The 18,351-nt window shown below is 40.4% G+C and overlaps 1 long non-coding RNA gene across 1 annotated transcript; it reads right to left on the reverse strand.

Annotated features, from left to right (window-relative positions):
• Nucleotides 1-13,578: 13,578 nt before the first annotated feature.
• Nucleotides 13,579-14,399, reverse strand: LOC107534066 (uncharacterized). The gene is made up of 2 exons (XR_001602925.2): nucleotides 14,283-14,399; nucleotides 13,579-14,167 (listed from the first exon to the last, which is right to left on the reverse strand). It is a non-coding gene; the product is annotated as an uncharacterized LOC107534066 (long non-coding RNA).
• Nucleotides 14,400-18,351: the final 3,952 nt, after the last annotated feature.

Below are 18,351 nucleotides of genomic sequence, written 5' to 3' on the forward strand. Positions count from 1 at the left end.
AAGGCAATGCTAGGTGCATATTCTTCTGAGAACAGCACTAAACATGTGGCTTTTCAAAGCTTCTATACCTGGGAGAGTTGAGAGGAAGAAAAACTTTATATATAAAGTAAGAAAAGTTTAGTGAAATGATAATACCAATTATCAAGAAAGAATTTATAGGTGGGGATAAGCTTCAGTCAAAAGATAACTGCCTCTTAATTTCTGCTGGATTTCAGTAAAAAAACAAAGGGTTGAAAACAGCTGTGTGAGTCCCCTTATCTTGTGTAGTGAAATAGAACTAATGTTCCTAGAAAGAGATTTCTGTCATACCTCAGAAATGACAAGAAATACTGTTAGGATTTCATGAAGTCAATTTGACAGACTGTGAAATATATACCTTATTGGTTGGGACCCCTACTGAAGAGATGCCATTCATAACAGGTTGGTGATTTTTAACAAAAGCTCTTACCTGTTTCTAAAACTGTTGGGTTCAGTACATTTACTAAATTATACTCTTTCCTCTTAATTTTTAACCAAGCTGTTATTTTCTCATTTAGCGTGTGTAGAGTCAATTTAGAGTCGAGTGTTTTGTTTTTCACCGTTTCTATAGTTATTTTTCTGGTTTCTAACAATTTTTCACACCCCTAGACAAGTTCTCCACAATGACATAAAGGCTACACAGCAGGCGGAATATAGAGATTCCAACTTCTGCTTCGTAAGCAGGAAATTACTGTTCTTAGGTTCAGAGATTTCTTTTTCCCCTCTCAGAAATAAGAAATCCTGTTTTGCCAGCTCAAAGAGCGCTTCTCCTGGGCAGCAGAGTTCAGTGCGAATGTTCAAACCTGGGAATACGTTCTAATTCCACAATTTTGTCAAAATTTAAAGAAAGAGCTAGAAGAATAACCGTTTCTTTTTTCATTTCCGCTCAGTTTGAACTGAATTCATCCCAATAATATTATCACACTGGTTTCCCACTGGCCATTTTTATGCGCATCTGGAAAACACAGAAAGAAATAATTTTTTACCTAAAGCAGTTTTAAACTATGACAGAAGGATAATCACCCAGGCTTTTAGTTGTGTTTCCACCCCCGCCCCCCACACCCGGGGACATGCTTAGAGAGGGAGAAACATCTATGTGAAGGAGAAACATCGATCGGTTGCCTTCTGTACATGCCCCGACCAGGGATGGAACCCACAACCCAGGTATGTGCCCTGCCTGGGGGTTGACCTGGCGACCTTTCGGTGCACAGGCTCAACGAGCTCAGCCACTCTGGCAGAGCTGGCTTTGAACCTAATGGTTTGTGCTGTTTTAAGAGGGGAAGGGGGGGTGGTTATTGGTACTGAGAAACTATGTTCTGAAAGCTTCGTAATTAAATGGAAAGACTACCTTCAGTTGATAATGTACACTAATGTGAGATTCCTCTTTCTTTCACTTACGCAGGTGATGAAGGGTCATTAGGTGGTAGTTTATTTCCCACATTATAAACTCTAAGTGGCTTTCCCCACCAAGCTTTGGGTATAAAGCACCAAGATTCACCTGACTTATTTTCTATTTAAGCATTATATTCTCCAAATTCATGACTTTAGTCACACACGTTAAGAATTTTCAGAAAATGTCAAATGTCACCCATCCTCATAGGAACTATGATATACAAACGACCCCTCATGCACTGGTTCAGGTGCAAATGACCTTCCAGTGCTGAAGGACTGGTTTAAAGGTTTTTGCAAATGAAAAGTTATGAAGAACTGTAGCATTCATCCCTTCGTTGGGATGATCTTCCCCACAGTGTGGAAATCCTTTCTCTTGGGCCTGTTGCTTCCTCAGGAGGGGAGGTCTGCAGGGCTGGCGGAAGCTGTAGTCTTTGTGTGCACAGTAGCATTTCCCACCCCCCTACTCCTCCCCATTCTCAGCGGTCCAGGTGGCAATGTCAGTCAGAACGGCCTGTCCCCACTTGGTGACTGAGGATGTGACTAAGCTTCATTATTGCAGTGCCAAGGATTGATTCAGGAATGTGCATGTGACTCAAGGAAGATAAATTAGTATCTTTTCTGAGAGTGAGAGAGGGCCTTGCTGGGTGGGGGACATCTAATTCCACGGTGATTACTAAGCAGGGCAAATGTGCCTCTGGGCTGAGGGATGTCATCTTGTTTGACACGCACAGAAAGAGCCTGCCTAGGATATAAGTGAAAGACCAGCACAGCAGAGAGGCGGAGAAGGAGAGAGGGGTGCACTCTCTCTTTTTCCTATAGTGTGAGCAATAACCAGATAAGATATTTTGAAGTTTTTATGCTAATATGAACAAATTCACTATAACACAAAGAATGATTTCACTGTGTAATTCAAATACAGGTATCCCACTGACAAAACACAAAGATGTTTGCCGTTGCCCATGGCCTTGTGTAATAACTTTGGGTGCGATGCTTTTCATTTACAGTTACTGCTGTGCAGAGCTGAGAGCTCCCTGGGAGTTAACCTGTGGGACAATGTAAAGAGGAGCATATATTCATTCGAGGCACTCGGAGCTGTCATTTTATTTTTTGAGAGTTATGAATGGAGGTATTGTTGCAAACAGCTGTACCATGAAGGCATTTAAGCCGGTTATTGCTGCCTGTGGTGTCTGCACTCAAAATGTTGCAAACACCGAAATTATGATCTGCAGAGGTGAAAAATGTTTTATAAGATCAAGCTGCATGCCTGGCTCTGCCTCTTCATATTGTTTGACAAATTCTTTTTCAATGATGATTCTAGAGCTGAGTGCTTGCAATCCCAGTTAGCTCAAAAGAGGTGGCCAGCATGTATCATACAACATGTAATAACATATTAATTTGGAAAACAATATGGTAACACGAATGCTATTTTAATATATTTAATTATTTCTCAATACATTATGTTCAACCTATATTACATGGGACACAATCTGAATACTTAGAATATAGTAAAATAAGTTCTAAATTTATATATCTTAGACAATGATGAATTTTGTTGAATTGAACTAAAGCGACAAACATATTTCTGAATTAAAAGAATAGCAATTTTACATTTCCTGGAAGAATTCTTTGATATATGGTCCCATAACTTATTTCCTTTTAGTAAAATAACCATCTTTAATACCTAAAGATCTATTGTTACACCCGGTTCAGTGGAGTAATTTCTGCTAGAATTCTTTCTGTTCTTCATCTTACCCAAACCGCGATGGAACCTTCACCTAGACCAAAGTCTCCCTTCGGTTAAGATTGATATGGGAATTCCATAACTGGGTTGTCCTCAGTGCTACATGACTTATGGTAAATCACATCCAACTTCACATCTTTTTGGTTCTTGCGCCAATTAAGAGCTATTCTCAGAATATTTGCCAAAAGAGAAGTTAGCACAAGTGCGAGAATAGAAATATATTTACTATGATAAGTGGCCTCAAATAAAGCATGTGACTATCCACTTATATATATTATGTACTTTTCAGAACTCTTCTAAATTGTCTTCAGAGTATGATTGATGCTTTAAGAATTTGCTCGATCTGTAACACATGGATAGTAAAAGTAGGGTGTCAACAGCAGCTAATGAAAATCATATGAATGCCGATTGTGACTTAGAATAAAAAATACAACACTCTTTGTGTTGCTACATTGGATCCTTGTTTTTTTCTGACAGCACAAATCCCAAGGCCAATTTTCCACGTGCTTCCTGGAAATGACCTAGAGAGGACCCGCTGTCTCCCATGTAGCTCACTGAAATCTAAGGTGGCTTCTTTTTCTTTTTTTTTTACTTTTTTAGCTGCATTTCTTGGAGACTGATTGGGGGTGATTGTCAATGTTGCTTTTAGATAGTTAACAGTGTTTGTGGAGGAATAGTGAAGTTAAGATTGTTATCAGAGTAAATCTAATGTTTTTTCCATTCTACTTCTTACAGTGCTATAGATCTGTGAGATGTGGGCCTGAGCCATTGTCTGCTTAGGAAGTTGGACTAATATTTATGCACTGCCTAAGGAAAAATTAATGGAAATAGACTAGTGAGATAAAAATTTTTTAAACAAGAGTGATTTGAAATGAAATATTAGTGGGATATTGTTCCTCAAGATAACAGATCATTACAGAGTAATCACAAATACTGCGTCCTCACTATTACTGAGTATCCTAAACCACAGTCTAAGCAGTTTACACACAGTGATTTATTCAATCTTTAGAATAAAACTAGGACTTATGAATCAGACCCATTTACAAATGAGGAAACTGAGGCATAAGGAAACTAGTACATCTGCCAAAGTTTATACATCTAGTAAGTCAGAGTTGGAATTTGAATCTGGCCAGTCTGGATCCAGATCCATGCTCTTTCCCATCAAGATATAGAGTGGTAATGTATGATTTAAATGTGTTACAATAAATCAAGAATTATATTAAAATTTCCCAATATCCTTGTACGGCGAGTTCTGTAGGGCAAAGGAAATAGCATAAACCCAGTACGCAGCATTAAGTAGTATAAGGATTTTATGACTGGGACGCTAAACCATGCTCAATTGCTGATAAATATGGGATTTGGTTTAAAAGGCCTCTGGCATGCTTCAACAAGGACTGTATCTAAAATATGCGGGCCACAGTCCTCTGTGATCACAATATTGTTATCCTAACATTGGCTTGGTAGGCCCTTTGCGTTGGCTTCACGACTTGCATATGGTTACTTTTAAATAATGCAACTGTTTTTCTCTGATGATCTGTGGCCAGTGTAGCCACTTTGCATTGTGAGACGGTGGATCAGGGTTAGGAATTCACCTATGGCCATGAAGCTACGCATGATCACCCCAGAACTGCCAAAATACCAAGACTCTCCTCCGTGTTTACCCAGCACTTTTTCTATGCAAGGGGCAGGTGCGGTGTGATGACAGCAATGCAATGTTGCTATGAGTGCTTGGTTTATATTATCTCTTGAGTATTTTTTAATACTAATGATGAAAATAATAGGCTTGAAGTCTCATCCATCATGGCAAACAATTATGTGCATTTTTTATGTATTTCCTTTCAGCCTTTGTCTTTCCACAGATGGAATTTTATGTTTATAATCTTGCTGTACATATAATTTTGTAACCTCTTTGTTCTTAGCATTTCCCATGCTGCTACAATTTTTATAATTGCTCTTATCTTAATGGCTACACAATAAACCATTGAGTTGATTATAATCTTTTATGAAACTATGTTCTAATTGTTGAGATTATTGTTTAAATTTTCCCCATTTATTTGCTATCAATAAACAATACCCAGGGTTTGGTCCACGGGCCAAAGCCTGTCCACTACTTTTTTTTAAGCCCCATTAAACAGTTTTTTATTATTATGATAGGCTTTTTTTAAAATTAAAAAAAATTTTTTATCTTTATTGTTGAAAGTATTACAGATGCCCTCTTTTCCCCCCCATTGATCTCCTCCACCTCACATCCACCCTACCTCCAGGCCTTCCCCATACCAATGCCTGTGTCTATGGGTTATGCTTATAAACATTTAAGTTTTTTGATTAATCTCTCCCCACCCACTCCATGATCTCCACCTTCCCTCTGAGATCCCTCAGTCTGTTCCATGCTTCTATGTCTCCAGATCTGTTTTGTTCATCAGTTTATTTTGTTTATTACATTCCACATATGAGTGAGATCATGTGGTACTTGTCTTCTCTGACTGGTGCTTATTTCCCTTTCCACTACTTATTTTTGTAAATAAAATTTCTTTGGAACACAGCCACACATACTCATTTACATATCACCTATTATTGCTTTCACATTATAATGTTAGAGTTGAGTAGGAACCATATGGCTGACAAAGCCTAAAATATTTATTATCTGGCCCTTTACAGAAAAAGTGTGCCAACTCTAAATTATTATTGTAGTAGCCAAATTGTTTTCTTTACTTTGGATAATTTTATTAAGATAAAGTTCCAGATTTGGAATTATTTGGTTCAAATGTATGAGTATAACATGGTCTCAAAGAGTATTTCCAAATTATTTTCTAAAGTTGTTATATTGATTTATAACGCTATCAACAACATATATGTAGGCTGCCTTCATTCAACTTTCTAATTGGGTTTTTTCGCTTTCGTAATTTAATGTTTACTAATAGTACACCATTGGTCTTTTTGTTTGCCCTCTTCATTATGGAAAAAGCTAGTTCCCTGTGTATTTATTAGTTGTTTTTTCTTTTGTATAAAATGTCTGCTCATGTTTCTTATATGCTAATCTATTAGAGTTTTATTGCTTCACTTGTTAATTTGTATGAGCTTGTGGATGATTTTCTGACTTACATTAAAAGAACCAGCAATAAGATATGTTGGTTGATGGCTTAGTGCACACAGACCCGTATAAGTCATGCAAACATTTATTAGAGCAGATAGGGAAGTCAGGCTGATCATAATTATGAGTGCCACCTTTTAAAGCTAGAATATCTGTGTTACTGATGTAAATAATACTAGCAGTTCTTTTATTACTCTCTAAATCTGTAAGCTGAATTCCTGTAAGGAAAATGTCTCCTTTATGTAATGAAAATATTTGCTTATGTAGTATTAAATTTCTCACTTGTGTACGACTCATTAAAGTAGGCATCTAACTCAGCTCTGGTCCTAAATAAAAGAACTTTGTTACAATAATCTTTTTCCTCAAGATGTAAAATGTTGACAAGCTCGAGTCTCTCCCGCTCTGGCTGCAAAAATTAAAAAGGCCAATAATAAAATTATAGAAGGCAAATCTGTGACCGAATACAGGACTCGGTTTTCAGACTAAAATGAGAACCCACTCAGGGAGAGGGGAGTGAGCCAGGAGAGTTTACTTACACTTATTTAACCCTCAGGAAGGTTTCCAGGCACATATCTGGTGGCAATATTTTGAAGATATTAAACCAATGAACTTTAATTTCCCTTTTAACACTGTGTTCCCTTCCAGCCTCCCACCTGTACGGCTGGGCCATGCGGCACAGTTCCCCACAGGACAGAGCCCTGCGGCCTGGAACACGACAGTGCCCGGCCTTAGTCGCAGCTGGGTTTCCTGGGCGTGCGGTCAGACAATCACTTTGAAAGCCAGACTTCCACGAGAAGGAAATGCCGCTTCCAAATTTCTTTTAGCTTCCATGCACATAAAAACTTGGTTGACTATTATGTGCAAAGTGTAGCTGGAGCTGAGCATGGGAGACAGAGAGCAATGAGAAACCTCTCCCTTTTGACCTGAGGGTGAAGCAGTCAAGCGGGAGGAAGGCACAGCGGGGGCAGGGGCCACCAGCGGTCACATTCAGTGCAGCGTGGGAGAGACAGTGCCTAGTGATCGAAGAGGGGGTGTCTAGGGCAGCTTCTGGTTCCCCGGCCTGTGGGGGACATGGGGGACTTCCAGATGTTTTGATGATTTGGAGAGGGACAGAGAGATAAGCAGATGATAAAAGGGTCACCGTGTGTGGGAAGTTTAGTGTCCAAAGGCCCTACTTAGGATCATGCGACCTAGTAGTGCTTGCCAGCCTGGTGACCAGAGGGGCCCCCGTGCGCCTCAGCACCCACCAATCTCGGGCGCAGGTGGGAGCATCGGATGGTCGGAGACGGTGAGGATGGAGGGCTCCCTTCTCTCGGTCCCTGCACACTCACACGCCTTCCTGGCTTCGGCCCAGGGCTGTGGCTAAGACCGCAGGCCCTGGCGTCGGGTTGCCCAAGCTTCAATAGCGCTCCCAACACTACTTTATTAGCTGCCTGACCGCAGTCAAGTCACTCATTTTCCTCATTTCTGAAGTCAAGATAGAGTCGTGACAACAGTTTAAATAAGGTACTTTTTACAAAATATTTGAAAAGCGGCCTCACATACATGAATTCCTTAATAGTCACACTAATGTGGGCTGTGGGCGCGGGGCGTGGGGACATTTACTCGAGAGACTGACTCACCACAAGAGACCATTTAACCTGCCAGAGAATGAGAACATTTCAAATAGTTAAGTGTATTTCACATGCCCAGTGGAAGATCAGATTAGTTATAAAACATAAAGAAGTCACATTATTTTTGTGCACCTGAGGGTAGTGCTTGTGAATTTGTGTCCCCTGTCAGAAATGGAGGCCAAGCACCATCCCTCAGTCCCCTGAGCCCCTCGAGCCACTGTCTCTCCTTGGCTCCGTGGCCAAGCTTCTGGAAGGAGCCCCGTTCCACCAAAATCTCCATTTCCTCCCCCCCTCCCCCCCTCCCCCCCTCCCTCCGTCTCCTCCACTTCACAAGGCCACAGCCCCGTATCTGCCCGTCACGCACCTAACCCGCTCCGGGCCCTGCCAGTGCCCACCAGGCTCATAAGCCAAGAACGACTGATGAACAAGCCTTCCAGGCCGTCAGCTCCTGCCCAGGCCCTTGGCTTTCTCCCTGGGTTCCGGACAGAGCTTTGCTCCCTTTGTCCTTCCCTCCGCTGGCCCTTCGGCCTCTGGTAGCCACTCTTCGTGTCTTGGTCCCTGAAACGTTATCTTCATGGCCCCATGCTGGACTCTTCTTTTCACTCTGTACCTTCCCAGCTCAGCAACTTACCGTATCAGCAGCTACTTGGGAAGGCGAACGCATCTAAATCTTCAATCCAAACCTGGTTTTTGAGCAGAGACACAACTGCCTAGGAAATGCTTCTCCTCACTTGGGCGTCTCAGGGACTCTGAGAGTCAGCCCGTGTCCAGCTAACCACCCTGTGTCCTTCCAGATTCCAGGCCGCGGCGCCTTCGGAGATCTGTTAAGCGGTCCTCGGTTCCACACCTGCCCCCACCTCCCACAATACGCATTATTTAGCTGCCCAGTGTTCTGTATAAAAAAAAGATCTTTCTTTTTATTTTAACTATAGTGTTTGTTTTATTTCTCTCCCTTCCCTAATGAACTATCATCTCCTTACTGTTTCTTCTGTGCGTGGCAAATGGTAGGCACAGAGCTAGTTTTTATTGACTGAATGAATGCATGAATGAATGAGTGTGGCTTCATGCAGACAAGTGGATCTCCGGAAAACTTGGTTATGTGACATAGAAGACTGATGAAGGCCTTTAGTCTTCATAATCTTGGTTAATTGGCAGTAACTTAAAAAAGCAGTATAGCTGACTACAAATTCTGTTAGCTTACAAAATCTTTATTTATCTATGTTTACTATATATACTGTGTATTATTTTATATTTGTTACATATTACATAATATATATTATTTTATTTTTAAAATATTTACTATGTAGGCCCTTATTTTATAAGCAGAAACTGTCTCCCATGTTCCTGTAAATTTAATCGTTATAGATACATACATTTTAGTTTTTAGCCATGTTTCCTCTAATATTATTAAGTGAATATAATCATTTTACAAGGGTTTATATGAGCCGAATATCATTGCAGGAGTTAATCTATACACCTTACATAAGTAGGAAGAGCCTGGGCACAGTAAGGGATGTCCCTGTGTCCATTGTCTGGGGCAGACATTTGTCCGCCCAGTAGTTTTATATACCCTTTCATTTTTCTCAAGTCCAGGGATTCAGCATACTTTCATCTTTGGAAGTTGACACTTTATTATTTCCTCCTAGATTTCTTTCTGCCCTGATTGGCGATGAAATGAAACATTTTTTTCTCAATAACTCCTTGATGGCCCAATAAGTAAGTCAAAAAACCTAGCTTTTTAAAACTTTATGGTCTTTCCAAAACTTCTGGAAGCTTTCTTGGTTTTTGCTGGGGAATCATCCAGTGGAAGTTTCAGTGCCCCTGAAATCTGTTTCTTACCCTTGTCTCTGAATCGGGATCTCCCGACTGCCGCTGAGGCCCCGGGAGTGAAAATGAAACTCTTTTTGGGCTCCTCCCGGGTTCCTTTCTGGACCTCAGACAGGCCTCAAGCTGTGAGTCACCCCCTTCACTCTTCAAACACACTTCTTTCACTCCCTGGCTCTGCACCTTAGACCTCAAATATGGTTGGTTTCTCTCGCTTATTCTTTTTTTTTTAATTAAAAAAAGTATTGAGGTATAATTGACATACATTTTATTAGATTAAGGTGCACAATATAATGATTCAATATACATCTATATTGCAAAATGATCACCCAAATAAGTCCAGTTAACTTCCACCACCACACAGTTACAATTTTTTTCTTATGAACTTTCAAGATCCACTTTCCAAGCTACTTTCAAATACATGATACAGTATTATTAGTTACAGTCACTATGCTGTACGTTACATACCCATGACTTATTTATTTTATAACTGGAAATTTGTACCTTTTGACTCTTTTCACTCATTTCACCCACACCCCACCCATTCTCAAAATGTGCAAGATGTATGTTTCTCTTTCTTCTTCCTAAACATTATCTAGACCCCTTCTAAGTTCCATGGCTCCATCAGTCTAGGGCTCAGCTTTCCTACCTTGCTGCAAGCCCAAGGCTCAGCCTCCTGGACACAGAGATAAAGCCCGCACCTGCCCTCAGATTGTCATTGTCCTTCCCTTTGGCCACTACTGACTGCTCCAGTCTCTTCTCACTGCGGAGAGACTGGGCTCTTCTGGGAGGTTTCTTTTAATTCATGAGAGCTCAGCAATTAATGATCCTTCACGCAGAATTCTCCTTGCTGCCAGAAGTGGAGGTCATCCTGTTCCCAGACAGGTTCTAAAGAGACCATTTTCACAGAGCTCTGTGGTTCTGAACAGTGCTCTGTGCACCTTCTGGGCCACCGTGGTCATGACAATGCTGGTGTCGATGGTGACGGAGACGAATGAGGTGGGAACAGAGAGATAAGACTCCAGGCCCTCCAGCCCAGCTTTACAGAGCATTTTTCAATGTGGTCTGCATGTAGAATTTTAATGACAGAGGGGTTCCAAATCTTCAACATTTGTTCAAATCAAATGAATGATTTCATTATTCAAAGTTAGGTTTATCCAATCTACTCAGCTCTAAAAGTTCTTTGTGATTTAATGGCTTTTTACAAGTATAGGTGTTTTTTTTAAAAAATGTCAAAGTAGTGTAAACACATAGAAATGAGTAGAAAAATCCAGTAAGAGAAGAGAGAAGTCTCTGCCTCACAAGGGAGACCATGCTTCAAAGGAAGATGGGACAGAGGAGTGATCAGAAGGGTGGGTAGAGATTTTTTAGGCGAAAGACTATGCTATTTTAAGAGACAGTAGTAACAATAATATTTCAAATCTCATGAACTGTGATGTTCCTCTAACTTTGGTTCATAGGAAACTATTCACGCCATCAGATTCATTTATCCATGATCTAAAACATATATATTACGAACATGGTCTTCTTGGAGCAGATCTGCCTACAGGTAAATTGTTATGCCTGATTTTCGTCAGTCCATTTTTATGAGCCTATACTAAGCTAAAACAGATACTGGAAAAACAAGTATATTGAAGTCAAGATTTGTATCAAAACATCACGTCTCCAAGAGCTGAGCTTGGTAGGACCTGTGGAGCTTGTTGCAATTATAGAATAATCTCTTCTGCAAGATCTGAAACCTTACTAATGTAGAATGTTTCACTATTTTTGGTGTGTTTAGAAAAGCAGCCTGCTTACTGGATGCCAGATGCATAAATATATATAAAGTTCCTCATCCAGTTTTGTTTAACCCTTACAACTATTGAGTGGTTTTTATAAACTTCATTTTAAAAAATGAGGCTGAGGGAGGTTCAATAACTTGATTAAGGTCTTGTAGCTTGTAAGTGATAGAACTAAGTTTGAAACTCATGCCTGTCTGATTAGAAAGCTTTTCTGTATGTGTGTATACATATATATATACATACACAAATATATGTATAAATATATATATACATGCTTGTATGTACATATATATATACATATATATATAGATATACGTATTGGTTATTTTATTTTTTAATTTTTTTTTTATATTTGTTTCAGGTGTATAACACAGTGGTTAGACAATTACATAATTTATGAAGTGATCTTCCTGATAATTCTACTACTCACCCAGTGCCATACATAGTTTTACCACCTTGTTGACTATGTTCCCTACGCTGTAATTTACATTCCTGCGACTATTTTGTAACATTTTACTCCCTTCACCTTTTTCACCCGTCCAGCCACCCCTCCCATCTGGTGACTTCAATCTGTCCACTGTACATACTGTCTCTTTCCTTATCTTGTCATAACCACCCATGAATATAGTTGTCATTATAGTGGCCATGGTTCAGATTTCATAGTTAAATAAGACTCCTTTGAATCTTATTTTATAAAGAGTCCTACTGCCACTTTTCATAGAAACCTGGTGAGATTAGTTACCGTGGCTCTCTAAATGAAGAAAGCAGAAGAGAAGTGTTTGAAGTCAGAAAGGAGACTTGGCTAAAATGACAGTCCCAAGGACCTAATCACATCACACCCTCAAGGAACTTCAGAGCCACCTTTACCTTTTACTGAGAATATTTTATACTAAATTGTCAAGGAAAAGCCAGTTTTGAAGATATTAACGTGAGGTAAACCTATCCTTTTAGGCAGAATAATGGGATTTCTGAGACTTTTTTGGTGCTCTCCTTAACCGCTCCAAGAAAACCTTCTTAAGTGCATACCGTAAATACTTCTGGAATACTTCACTTTTTTTTAGGACTGTCAAATATATTTTACTAACGAACACAAGGAGCATGTGGATAAACTCTATATAATGGCCAAAGGACCATAGTAAATTGTTTTGAAAAGTGGAATAAAACTCTGCTGTTTTTGCATATAATTTTTCTTTGTCCTGTAGTTTACAGTTCTCTCATCGGTATATAAAATGAAAGAAATACATTGTAATTTTGATGAGGCCAGCACTAGGATTCATAAAATAGGCCTTTTTAGCACAGTCCATATTGAGTTTTAGGTGCTCAAAGGAAGTGACAGAGAGCTTTCTGCTTACGCCATCAAGCTTAAACTGCCTTCCTTTATAGCTTTAATTATAAATTAAATACTTAACATTTAAGTATATTACTTAAATATAAAAATTTAAATCTAAAAATTAAAATAGTTATAAATTTAAAAATCTTAAATATCACATCATATTTTATAAGCAAATATAAATACAAGAAGAAAGTAAGGTGATTGGAGAAATTACTTGACCAGGAGACAGGAAACCAATGCCTTGGTTAAATCCTTTATGCCATTTGGGACCTCTGTATCTTTTAAGAACAATAAGGGGATTGGACCCCAATAATCTGAATTTTTATGCTCATGTTTACAGCAGGTGAACCATCTATATAGCTGCTACAGGCAGAAGTCCAATAACAGCAGATTTGCTCTGTGTGGAGTGGAAGTGTGAGTGTGTGTGTGTGTGTGTGTGTGTGTGTGTGTGTGTGTGTATTGGGGAGTGGTCATCTGAGACTTGGTCTTATAATTCCCTTTCCCCTGTAGAACTTCTGTAGAATTCCTTGTACTTTCAGGACTTTAATTTGAAAATCATTATTTAAAGAATTTCTAAAATCCTGCTCTAAGTGTCTATTATTTTATGAGATCTTGGCTAAAGAAGACACTCAGGTATTCTCTAGAGTTTGCATGAATCTAGAATTGCCCAAAATATTTTGGCTAGAAACTAGCCATTGTGGTTTCTCAAGTATAACCTCAGGCAGTTTTTTATACTCATGTGTACAATACATTAAACTTTAAATCAAAGAAAACAATGAAGACTCTTACAGTTTTATATAACTCTTTAAAATTATGGTAGAAAGGCCAGGAAAATAGAAATGGCTTTAGGAACATAAATTAGGCTTACAGTAATCATCACAATCAATTACATAGTTTATATGACTAAGAAAAGGCAGGTGGGAAAAAATACACCCTACTTGGAAAACAAAAATGCATTTCCTGGGAAGAGACAAAGGAAATAATAATGAATAGATGGGGTTGTTGGTTATAGAATCAGGACAGATATGCCAAGAGAGTGAAACCACAGAGACTGCGCTGTAAAATGGTGTCAGGCAAGCTGGCGTGGCAGTTCGCTGGGATGGCTGCTGTGGTGAACATCTGCTTTCAACAAAAAGGCAAATATCACGGCACCAACAATTCTAGGCGTCTTCCCAAGAAGTCTCTTTGCTCAAGCTAATGTTGGATGCACAGCTCCAGTTTCTGCTGGAATTCTGGGCAGTTTGTTTATTTGGTCAACACGCTGATGGTATGACAGGGCAGATGCAATCAGACTCATTCCTGTGCTTCTTGCATGCATAGGAGGGTAGACTCCTCCGAGGCCTGAAGGGATGGTCTTGGACACATTTCAAAACTCTGTGCAGCAGAAAGAGAATGGCTGCATGACTAAGCACAAATTCTGCAGGCCTGAACTTCAGCGATGTTTTTAGATAGTTAAGGAACCTGGTAGCTGATTTCAGGCCATACTTACCTCCACTGCTCCTGCAAGAAGCTCTTCTCACACAGGACAGCATCCTCAGACATTCTCAACATAGTCATGTGGACAGCAGTGGATCACATTTAGACACCGCAGAAGCACACTCAGAAAATGATGCAGAGAAATTGTGCCATTTTGAAAGGTCAACCCAGTACTAAGCCCTGAAAATCCCAATAGAAGAACCACATTTAAGATTTTTGTTGTTAATACACCTGTCTCAATTCTGATGCCTAAGAAACTCTCAGACATTCCACTAAAATAATTAGTAACAATATTGAAATAAACAGCACAACCATCAAGATTCTTTCAGACACTGAACAGCAAAACAATCAGTCAACTTGCAACTAAGTCTACAAAACAATCTATAAATATTCGACCTAAAACTGACAATTAGAAGTCAAACTCACCACAAATGAGGATCCAAAATTTCAAAATCATTTTATTAATATAGCCAACAAGCCTCTCTCAAGGTAAAATAGAAAGACAAGCTAACCAATAATGAGATACAAGGTTGGGGCAAGTCATTAATATTGAAATTCATTCCTATGGTTCAACTCTCTTGGTTCTGGAAGGTGGGAAGAAAGATGAAAGAACATTTTCTAAGCAGCTCAGCAGTGGTGGGCTGACACTCAGGCAGGAAATTAAATGCATTCCTACGCAGCATTGGTGGGTATAGGTTGTGAAATGCAAGGAAACAGTAGCAGACGAATCAACAGGCCGCGTCATAAGAAGATAGTTGGACAAAGAATTGTCATGTAATCCTTGAGAGAGAAAACTAAACTACTAAAAAACTTTTTACTTAGAAAATTACTTAAAATTTGGCCTTTGAGTGAATCTACAGAGACTACTACTCTAAAGTATTCTTCTTAATAATTACCAAGCATTATATTATACTAAGTAATTATAAAATAATAATAATTATTATTAACACTATAATTAATACTTATTATTCTAGATAGTCCAACATATCTATAAAATTTATAATTGAGGCCCTAAGTCGCTTCCCTCTTTATTAAGTCTGTATGTACACTTTTGCCCCTAGCTGTTCCTAGAGCTACTATCTCTATACATTTTCAACCTGTTAACTTGCCTACTGTCAGTTAAGTCACAGGTCTTCCTTTACCTTCCTAGCTCCCCACCAGCTGGACCTGCACTGGTGGAGGAGATGTTTTTCTCCCAACAGCGAAAACCTGAAAACTGCCGTTGCTGGGCATAGACACTGAGCCTCTCTCTCGTTGCTGACAGCCCATCACAGGACCCTGCCCAAGGCCGCTGCCGTGGGAACCAGGCGCAGCTGCAGCAACGGCTCGCCCCTGCTCAGCTGGCTCAGCCGGGCCTGCTTGGCCGCCGGAGCCCCCACGCTGTGGGTGAAGCCCCGCGTGTCTGCGCCCCGGCTGCCAGGGCAAAGGCTGGGCAGGCACTGTCACTTTCAGCAGTGGTAGCTGGCTCTCTCTCAGAAGGCTCTGCATGCTTCTTAGATTGTGTTTTGTTCCTTTTGTTCACCTAGAAGAACAAAACAGCCCTTCAAAAACACTGGGGAGGCGATGAAATCTGCCAAAAAATGTTTCACCTGGATTCAAGGCAAGAGCAAGTTCCCCTTTTCCTTTGGCTGGAAGTTTAGGAATGCTCATTTCCGATCTCGCATAGACCAGATGCAACCCAAGGCATTAAACCCGCCACAGGCCATTCAGCCCTCCACGCAATTTACATATTAACTGCCGGGCATATTAAATGCTAAGTTTACGAGTCACAACAAGGTAGCTCTGACTGTCAAATTAGAAGCTCAGGGTGCTATGCTCAAACAATTTTTGCTTTAAACATCATTACCAATAATAACCCGTGGGATCTGAGCTCAGCCGGATATTTAGCTGGTGATGTGTGAGGTCGAGTGGAATGCAGCCGACTGCTCGCCGGCTCTATTAGCTAAGCATGGCTGAGCGGTAGAAACTCGCTTTTGGGAGCTTGTCCAGTGCAGGTAAATATAATTTTATATAGCCACTTAGGAGTCTGGAGACACACAGGCTGGCTAATTAAAAATGCCCTTTTGTCCAGGCTCTTTTCAGACCCAAACTGCACTTTCATTCAAAGGAATGCATAAATATACATGATAATTGACTCTAATGACAGGAAAAGAATGTGATGAAACATTTCCTGATAGATCTAGTCCGGGCCTGCAAAGAGGATCTGGATTCCTCTTCAGTTACTGTGATTTACAGCAAAAAGGGAAATTCTCCGGGCGAGGTAATTCTGTTCTGAATGTACAGTGTCTGTATGAAGAATAGCAGAGGGTCTTTGTGTTATCTGGACAAGGGAAAATTATAAATGTTCTCTAGACGGAAAGGGAAAATCCCATTTGACAAGCCCGCTCCCCTTAATGGCCTTTTTAGTTTCTAGGTGTCCGGTCAATTTTTCAATTCCCCTGCAAGTCTGTTGTGCTCCCGATTGCACAGCAGTTGGGCTCCGTAGGCAGGATGAAAAGGACATTGTTTCTGGGCTTTCTTCCATTGTTTTTTTAGACCGTGCCTCTAGCCGCACTTCCTCTGTTCTATTAGGAATCTGGCACTCTTCAGAGATATGGAATGCAATTAGAGTGATCAAGCATCTGAGCGCTTGAAAATGAACCTTTAAAACGAGACCCAATTTTAGAACCCAATTGCAGGGCCATTCCCTACGTCTGGAGGTGGTAGAATCGACAGAGAACTCCTTGCACGTAGCTCTAGCTATATATTAATAAAGCCCAAGTTGACAGTTATCAGAAGGATAGTTGATCTAATTTCTTATCTTAAAGTCATTCAGTGCTGAGCTTCTCACAGAAATAGCTTCAGTTCTCTTAGGAGCAGAAATAGAAAACAGACACAAACAAATACAGCTCTGGGGCGATGAACAAATATTCCATCTGATTCAAAACAAAGGATTTTGGCAATCAAAATAATCATCGATGGAACAAACACCTTGATGCTGCATTAAACAGCAAGCACCGGACCGTTAGTGTTTATAATGCATATTATATAAGAAAAGCAAGCGGCCACATGCTTCACACACGGGTACACTTCCTTGTAACAATGTAGGTGGTTTTAGTAAAGGATATGAAAATATTTTTAGCTAATTTAAAGGCTATGTTTTCAGGTAGTGCAGGTTATTTACCCAAACAGACTTCTGAAATCATATTATGGGACTAGTCACTCATCACTGTATCAAAATGCATAATCTTTTACGATAGCCATTTAAGTTAAATATTCATCTGCTACAAATTTAAGAATCAGTCCGGCCGGGCGTGGCTCAGCGGTTGAGCGTCAACCTAGGATCCAGGCGATCAGGGTTTGATTCCCGGTCAGGGCACATGCCCAGGTTGTGGGCTCGATCAATGACTCTCTCCTCATTGATGTTTCTATCTCTCTCTCCCCCTCTCCTTTCCTCTCTCTGAAATCAATAAAGATATATTAAAAAAAAAAAAGAATCAGATAGCCGTGGCTTTTAAAATGGTCACCTTTGGCTTCCGAGATTCTGTCTTGTGCCTTAACGAGTTTTTCTCACCTTTTCCACTCCAGCAACTGTGATGACTGAATCCTTCACTTGGGAAGTGGTTTTCTGGTCCACACAACAGGCTCCAGGAAGGTGGCAAACAGGGCCCACCGTGCTCAGGAGACCGTTAGGGAGAAAATGAGGGTCATGTTGCCTCATAGAGTCATGGTGGGACGCTGGAAGTAGAGAATGTCCCTTACCTCGCCACTCCCCCCTCCTCACCTCCCTGTCACCCCTTCCCATTACCCTTGTCTTTAGATTTCCTTTGCTCCCCACTTCCCGTCCCTGGGCCTGAGGGGACAGGAATGACCTTCCTGTGAGTTAGCATCATACACCTGGAGGAGCCTTTGCTTTTAAATAACATGGAAGGTGGGGGAGTAACTTCTAAGGAAGGCTTCACTGTGAGAATCTATTTTTCTTGACAGCTTTTACTTCCTAGCTCTTTAGAGCACATTTCTTCACTCATTTTCACTCATTTACTGAATTCGGCTTCCTCTGTCACCATTTAGGGCTCCTCTGCCCACACCTTATGGGTTGGTGC

This window comes from Miniopterus natalensis, chromosome 2, assembly GCF_054644295.1.
Source record: "Miniopterus natalensis isolate mMinNat1 chromosome 2, mMinNat1.hap1, whole genome shotgun sequence".
NCBI lineage: Eukaryota > Metazoa > Chordata > Mammalia > Chiroptera > Miniopteridae > Miniopterus > Miniopterus natalensis.